Source organism: Lepidochelys kempii, chromosome 15 (assembly GCF_965140285.1).
Source record: "Lepidochelys kempii isolate rLepKem1 chromosome 15, rLepKem1.hap1, whole genome shotgun sequence".
NCBI lineage: Eukaryota > Metazoa > Chordata > Testudines > Cheloniidae > Lepidochelys > Lepidochelys kempii.
In genome coordinates, this window is record NC_136394.1 from 6961108 (window position 1) to 6967220 (window position 6113).

Below are 6113 nucleotides of genomic sequence, written 5' to 3' on the forward strand. Positions count from 1 at the left end.
TATCCTTATCTCCATTTTACAGAGGGGGAAACTGAGGCACAAAGAGGGACTTGCCCAAGGACACTAGGCAGGTCAGAGCCAGGATTAGGAACTGGGTCTCCTAAATTCCAGTTTGGAGACCTAGCCACTAAGTCACTCTGCCCCTTACACTACGGTAACAGAATCACACCAAAGGATCTAAGAGCAGAAGGGTTCCTTGAGGGAGAAAGACATGGTTTTATATTAGGCTCATCACCGAGTTCCGGCCCATGCTGACCTTTCCTGTCTGTGCTCACTCTTAGCAAATTCAGCCATGCTCAGCAAGCAGCTTTGCGAAGGAGAATGAAGATGCTGCTACCATTATAGTGCCTACAACGCCCAGGTGCTACACTTCTACCAAAGCTCCATCCAGCCCTGAGCTTTTCCATTTCCTTTCATATACATTGGGGGGGGGGAGGTCACATTACTTATGTATTTATTTATTTTTGTTGAACAAGGCGCCGCTGTCACTGTAAAGAAAGAACCATTTAAAGGCCTGATAAGCATTAATCATGGAGGACCACTCTCTCTACCCGGCTGCCTGATAATGAGTCAGTCAGAGCTGGAGTTTTGAGACAGAATTTATCAGCAGGCTCTGGGAAAGTAAAGAGATGAAGGTGGCTGCTAATCCCAAAGCCAAGTGATAAAGGAGGGACCATGCCAGGGGCTGTAGCAGAGACTGAGCCTACGTGCTCTGGGTATCTTGGCTTTAGAAGGTGTCGTGGACCATGCACAAGAAGCACAGTGTGCATGTGAGAGAGATTAGGGGAGGTAAATAGCAGTAGAAAATAGAACCCCAGAGAGAACTTGTCTTTCTACAAGAATCTACTCAAGGATTGGGTCTGTTGTACAAACCCTATTTTAAAAAGCACCAGTATTTTGCATAGGAATGATCCCAAAACACAACAGCTTCCAACTCTGCAGCTAGCAGCACCGGAGCCATCCAGCTAGAGGACTGCTGCAGCATTTGGAGCTGCTAGGTGGTGGACAACTGGAGTAGTCATGGCTCCGGAAGGGGCTCTGCTTCTCCCTGTCTCAATTCCACAGAAGGGCAGGTAGAACCAGGAAGTTCTGGGGGCATCCTATCCGGATTGTGGAATAGTCAGAAAAAAGACCCACCCAAAAATCCACACTGGGTTTTGCACTGAGCTCAGTGCATGCCAGGTCAGGACTATGGTGCAGGCTGGGAAGTGTGGACACGCGTACCGTATAAGCTTGTTCTCATCTGACTGCACCAAAGTAAACCAGGGCCCTGGGTTTCTGATGGACGAAGGATGGAGTTGGAGGGTGCAAGGAGCAGTGGTGCAAGGAGCTCCCAAATCCCACTCCGCATGGGCCCCAGAGCCTGGCAGTGCATCCCCAGCATTTGGCCCTCTCACAGTTCTTTTACTTCCGGATGTTTTGCAGACATTAGTGAAGCACCAATGGAGGGGACGTCTACACTGCGACCCAACTGAGCTTGTGCCCTAAAAATAGCAGCAGAGCCGCAGCAGGTCAGGCTACCTTCCCAAGGGGAATGCCGGCTGAGACATGAGGTTTATGCTGGGATGGCTGGCCTCTGCCAGCATCCATGTCACTGTGGCTATGCTGCTATTTTTAGCATACTAGCTCAATCAGGGCTAGTGCGGGTACATAACTCCCTGCTCGGGCAGACACCTCCAGCTGCAATGGTACCTTAATTGCCCACTCTATAATAAACACCAGGCAGTGCATTCCCTGCGCTCAGCTGCACCAGGAATCGAAGACTTGCCAAACCTACGTCCTTCAAGCCATTCTCTCCCTATGCAGCATGCCAAAGGATGGCTTTGCTTTGGCGGGCCTGGTGCCCTGAAGAACACATAGTACTGGAGGGAAAGGTTTGTACAACTTCCCTATTACACCTCAGCTGAGCTCGGGGCTCCACTATGGTAGGCATGAACACACGCACTAAGAGACAGTCCCGGTCCTGCAGATTCTACAGTTTAAATACACAAGACAGACAAAATCAAACCAACCGGATAGCTTTCTTGCCAGGGTAACAAGCCTTGTGGATGTGGGGGAAGTGGTAGACATATAACTTGATTTTAGTAAAGCTTTTGATACTGTCTCAAATGACCTTCTCAAACAAACTCGGGAAACACAACCTAGATGGAGCAACTATAAGGTGGGTGAAAAACTGGTTGTAGTTATCAGTGGTTCACAGTCATGCTGGAAGGGCATAACCAGTGGGGTCCTACAGGGATCAGTTCTGGGTCTGGTTCTGTTCAATATCTTCAGCAATGATTTAGATAATGGCATAGAGAGTACACTTACAAAGTTTGCGGACAATACCAAGCTGGGAGGGGTTGCAAGTGCTTTGGAGGATAGGATTAAAATTCAAAATGATCTGGACAAACTGGAGAAATGGTCTGAAGTAAATAGGATGAAATTCAATAAATACACATGCAAAGTACTCCACTTAGGGAGGAACAATCAGTTGCACACGTACAAAATGGGAAATGACTGCCTAGGAAGGAGTACTGCGGAAAGGGATCTGGGAGGTCATAGTGGACCACAAGCTAAATATGAGTCAATGCTGTTGCAAAAAAAAAAAAAAAAAAAAAAAGCAAACATTATTCTGGGATGTATTAGCAGGAGTGTTGTAAGCAAGACATGAGAAGTAATTATTCCGCTCTACTCCACCCTGATTAGGCCTCAACTGGAGTATTGTGTCCAGTTCTGGGACCACATTTCAGAAAAGACGTGGACAAATTGAGAAAGTCCAGAGAAGAGCAACAAAAATGATTACAGGTCTAGAAAACGTGACCTATGAGGGATGAGTGAAAAAACTGGGTTTGTTTAGTCTAAGAGGGGACATGATAACAATTTTCAAGTACATACAAGGTTGTTACAAGGAGGAGGGAGAAAAATTGTTCTTCTTAACCTCTGAGGATAGGACAAGACACAATGGGCTTAAATTGCAGTAATGGAGGTTTAGGTTGGACCTTAGGAAAAACTTCCTGTCAGGGTGGTTAAGCACAGGGGTAAGTTGCCTCGGGAGGTTGTGGAATCTCCATCATTGGACATTTTTAAGAGCAGGTTAGACAAACACCCGTCAGGGATGGTCTAGATAATACTTAGTCCTGCCATAAGTGCAGGGAACTGGACTAGATGATCTCGCGAGGTCCCGTCCAGTCCTATGATTCTATGAAAGTGTGGGAGGGGAAACTGAGGCCAAGAGCAGGGAAGGCCCAGACTTGCCCATGGGCACCCAGCAGGTCAGTGGCTCAGTAAAGAGTGGGACCTAGATTCCCTAATCCCAGTCCAGTTACTGGCATACTTTGCTTCTGTAAGTATCAGGAGCAATCAAGGGTCCAAGCCAATATTTACTTGCTGAAGGGTTTGCAGGGGACACGGAAGATACAGGAAGCCGCATGGCTGGAGGTGAAGGGTGGAACTCAGACCTGCTAGCACTGCTGGTACTGGGCAAACAGCCCAGGACATCCGTTCACATCCACCCCTTGAACAAAGAAAAGGCAGGAGCCTGTGGTCACTCCCAGAGGTAGCCACCTCTGTTTTATCTTCCCAGGTGCTAGAAACCAAAGTAGGATCCTTCTGGCTGGGTTCAGGGCAGCAATTTGTTACCAACAGGTACAGTAAGAATGAGGTGGGTGTGGGGGACAGGAGAGGGAGAGGGGAAAGAAGGAGAAACGGATCAAAGAAGGGTAAGAAAGGAAAACCTAACAGCAACTCTAAAAGCCAGGAGGAGTTTGAGCGAAAGGAGAGGTGCAGGCACAGGGGAGCGAAACAGACAGGAAAGAGAGAGAGGAGCGCATTGCATTGGCACAGCCTGTCAACACATGACAGAGCAGGGAACGGCTCCGAGGCAGCGTTAGGGACAGGTCATTGCTGACACTTCGACATGGCAGGAGACCAGCTAACTGAGCAGACAAGCCCCGTGCATGAGAGAGAGTGGGAGGAGGATGCAGGCCGAGATCAGAGCCCCTCAAAACAGAACCAGCTTGGCATCACCTTGGCAAGGACACAGGCCCCCCTCATGCCCCGGGCAGCCAAGGCGCTGTCAGGGGGGTAGGTGTGTCAGAGCAACTGCTCCTTTCTCTCTCACCAGAGGACAGGCCGTGCGCCTTGGCAGCAGCAGGAAGGACTCAGTGTCAGCTCTGGGGGAAGGTTTGGATCTCGCCCCCCGCCCCACCGACATGCATCTTGCAAACACTTTCCCTATCAGAGAGGCTTTACATGACGAATATTGAAAGCACCTGCCTGGCCTGGAATGGAATCAAAGGCCCTGGCGTGCCATTTGAAGGGAACAATTATCCCCGGCCAAATGCTGTGCAAAAGAATGTAGGGCATCGTCTCATTTGGGAGCCCCCAAATAGAAGCAGAGCGCAATTAAAATAAGCAATGCCAGATGGTTTATTAGCAAATACAGAGCTGGGGGCCGAGACTTGTTTACACATTCCAGTCAGTGGCTTAGGAGCTAGTATATCACATGCACGCTCCCCTGCGCGCGCACACACCAGATGATGGAGCAGGGCGGTATTTCATTTGTTGAGAAACGTGGCATGCAGATACTGCAGTAGTGAGCTCATCAGTCCAGTAGATGGGATTAGATTAGATTATTGCATTACCACAAAGGATAAGCCCTTAGGAACTGTAGTATTAGATTAACAGAATGTAAGGCCAGAAGGGATCTAGTCTGACTTCCTGAACATCACAGGCCATGACATTTGAGCCAGTGAGTTACAGCCATGTTGAGCTCAAGACCCTGCATTCAGCTAAAGCATCACCAGCGCTTCCAGAAAGGCATCGTCCAGTCCAGATCTGAAGCTATAAGAGCGGGAAAATCCAATACTTCCTATGGTTGTTGGTCCCATTGGCTACCCACTCCCACTGGCCTTATCTCTAATAGGAATTAGTCTGGTTTTAACTGCCAGTCATCGGTTCTTGGGCTGCCTTTCTCCACTAAGTCAAAGAGCCCCTAAGGAGCCAGTGTTTTCTGCATGGGAAGATCCGTATACACTGCAATCAGGGTACCTCTCAGTCTTCTTTTGAGAAACTAAACCGATTCACCTCTTTAAGTCTCTCATACTAAGGCATTTCATCCAGCCCTCAACTCATTTTTGTGGCTATTTTCTGCCCCTTGGCTGCAATTTAAGGATGTTGAAAAGCTGGAGACCAGCTCTGTTCACAATATCCCGTTATTTTTCTCACCAATGCCGCACACAGAGGTAAAAAACACCTCCTTGCTCCTGCTCCCGTTTTCACGTCCAAGGATCGCATTAACCCTTCATGCCACAGAACTGCACTGGGAGCTCATGTTGAGCTCTTTGTCCTCTGTGACCCCTAAATCCTGTTTGGAGTCACTGCTCTCCAGGTTACCGCCCCCCATTCTGCAGGGGTGGCCTGCATTCTTTGTTCCGGGATATGTGATATAGCATTTGGCTATATTAACCCACGTTTTGTTTGAATGGGCCCAACTTCCCAAGCAATCCAGATCACTCCGTATGAGTGCCCCATACTCATCATTATTTACCACTTCACCAACCTGTGTGTCATCTGAAAATTTTAATGAACAGTGATTTGATATTTCCTTCCAGATCATTGATGAAAACGGTAATAGTGTTGGGCCTACTGCAGACTCCTGTGCAGCCCCACCAGAAATACCCCCATTCAAATACAATTCTCCACTGACAATGACTTCTTGTGATTAGCCAGTTCTCACTTCATTTAACATGTGCTTCATTGATATTGTCTAGGGCTATTTTTTAAATTAGAAATAGGATGGATCACTTCATGATTCCCTCTTCTGCTCATTCCCTCTGAAGCACCTGGCATTGGCCACTGTTGGAAGACAGGATCCTGGGCTAGATGAACCTTTGGTCTGACCCAGTATGGCCGTTCTTATGTTCTAATGTCCTGCAACACGAAGTTAAACACCTTACAAAAGTCTAACAATTGCATCTATGCAATTACCTTTATCAGCCAAACTTGTCATCTCAAAGAAAGAAGTCAGGTTGGTTAGACAAGATCTAGTTTCCATCAAACCATGTTGAATGTCATTAATTCTAATCCTGTGGACACAGCAGATTCCTCACAGAGTTCCCCTTGCTGCCCCA